Raw genomic sequence first — 2,733 nt, 5'->3', positions numbered from 1 at the left:
AATGGGACCATGATAAGCTAAAATGTCACAAATCTTTCTGTTCCAACTAAGAGTCAGCTGGTTTTGCTTGAGATAGTTTTGTCCTGATGGCCGAAGGTTTTTGCTTAGCTTCCATAGGTCTGAAAAAGTTGATTCTGGTATTTTTTGCCAGTTTTTTAATTGTTTTTATGAACGTTTGGAGTTTCTTGCTCCATCATTTGCACTGAAATCACTCTTCAATAACTTTTTGTACCTTTTATTCCTTGTTCATAATCTAATGCTTAAATACCAAAGATATAGTTTTACTTTTGGGATAATTGTGCCAAGAAAATCACCTCTTCTTAAAGTATTTTTAGAGAAGAACCTAAAAATAGTGAACCAGATTTTTTTTTCCATTCTACAAATAAAAACAAAAGAGACATAGAATTAAAATGAAGATTTGGCCATAATAAAAATAAATGTATTCTCCAATTTTAAACAACCTGATTTACAAATGCAATAAAATTATAGATCACTAGCACTGTCCACCATTTGCTTTTCTCTTCTCATTCAAATAATGATTTAAAAATTAATGAATAAAAAAATACTCATGGTTAATTTATAACATTGTGATACGGGAATCCTGTGCCATGCCTTTTAGGATGTGACTTGCAAACTGAGACTCAAAGACTATAGTGAGAGTGGAAACAATATAAAAGCAATACATGTGATGAAAGGGCATGAGAGAAAGGAAAGCTGCGATGCAGTCAGATTGTTAAAAGCAATTTAGAAACTTTCACCTTTGCCCATCCTCTTCTTCAATCCTTCACGCTGATGTTGTTGTTGTTCTCCTTCTACCAGTCATACTGATCTAAGTCACTAAGGCTCTAGCAAGAATGATTTCAGGGCTCAACCTAGCCTGAATGAGACTATTGGTAGCTGTTTCCCAGGAGCTACTAGATCCTAAATAGCATATTTAGCTGAAACAATGTACTCTAGGGGTATAATAGAATTTTCCAACACAATTTTTCATTGTAATAAGTTAATATTTTTTATCTGCATGGGTTAAAGGGGCCTTTGTAGATTTCCCTGAGAATTTCTTGTATATATGTCTGTATATAGAGAGAGATAGAGAGATTTAGATAGTTCATATGAGTAATAAAGCATTCATATAACAGACTCACAGACGAACTTTTGGAATCTAGCTTATTCAGAAATCATGGAGTCCCCATGTATTAGACACCTCTTATATACCACCACAGATTCTTTCTCATTGCAGCCACAGGAGCAACCAGTTCTGCTTTGGCTTAAGCCAGCTTTGTGCAGGTATATCCTGATGACACTTAGCCTTAACCCCTGTATGAAGACCTCTGCTGACAAAGCTTCTGGGCTGGGGCAACCTGCTGCACACTCACCCACGTGCAGCCAGGAAATATTCCAAAGGACAGACCTGTGACTGATGGGAAACAGGAGCACATGCATAGATGATTTCTCCTTTCTTACTCTATAAAGAAAGTTCTGAAATGTGCTTCATAAGGTTCTTCAAACTTTCTCATAGGATTTACCAAGCAATTACATCATAGAAATGGCGAAATCAGGGAGACATCTTTCTGTTGGTTTTCCCTTTTTTCTTGCTTCGCTCCTCCATCTCTCATTCCTATTTCCTGGATCACACTTTCCAATAAAGCACATCTGCTTCAGAGTGTGTTTCAGGTTGTGATTTCTGGGAAACCAAGTGTAAGGCACTCCGACTTTAAAATAATCCATGAATAATATAGTGAAAAATTATATTAGTATACATTAGAGGTTTAGAATAAGATGCAAACAAACAAATAAACCAAAACATAGGTACTATCCCCATTTGTTTAGCTTAGCATAAATGAAAAAAATGTCTTGTAGGATACACACACATACACATAATCACTCCTTTATTCCATCTGATCAAAGAATTGTAATTCAAGAATGTGGTGTTACAGTTCAAATGTGTAATTCTCAGGCCGAGTGCTTTTGATTAGATAGTGGAAAGGAAAGGTTCTCTACGGAAATTATCATATCGGCTGGGACATTCAACAGGCTGAGGCTTTTAGCTTGAAGACAAGAACAAATGAGTTCTCAATCCTGGGTGGTGAGGTGGTACAGAGCACACTATTAAGTATATGGTGCTTCCTTTAAGTCTTTCCTGATGGGAAGATAAAGAGTCTTTGGTTATAAAATTTCCAGAACAAGCTATCATGAAACAATTGTGAACAAAATCCCATCACCACTAAGCCCAGAATGGAAAGCTTTGCTTAATGTGTCAAGTAAGAATACGATGTAGGCTCATTCTGATAGGCACTATCACATTTTATTCACACGGCACCACATGTTCACACTGACTTATCTAAAATCCGTGCACTTTAACGCTTTGGCCGGCTCTCCCCGAAGATCACACATGCTTCATTCATAGACTGAATGCTCCATATGCGTTTTATAGGAGTCCTATGCAAGAACTAGCTAAACTGTCTCCCTTGCAATGAAAGCTCTGTCACTCCATATCATCCTTGGTCTTACTTTGGCTAAGCTTAGACACTTTGTTTTTCATTGCTGGAGGAGAATCCTGAGAAAGCTATTGAATGACAGCTATGGTATCAGCAGATACCACTTGGCATCCTTAATTTGTCCAAATCATGCTCCAGTCTTGAATTTTAAATGTTGATTTCCTGTGGGTTTTTTTTTTCCTCCTGGTTTAATGCCCTCTGAATGACAAACAGTAGACTTAAAGTAGAAAGGGAAATT

Source organism: Lemur catta, chromosome 9 (assembly GCF_020740605.2).
Source record: "Lemur catta isolate mLemCat1 chromosome 9, mLemCat1.pri, whole genome shotgun sequence".
Lineage (NCBI taxonomy): Eukaryota > Metazoa > Chordata > Mammalia > Primates > Lemuridae > Lemur > Lemur catta.
This window is presented reverse-complemented; position numbering follows the sequence as displayed.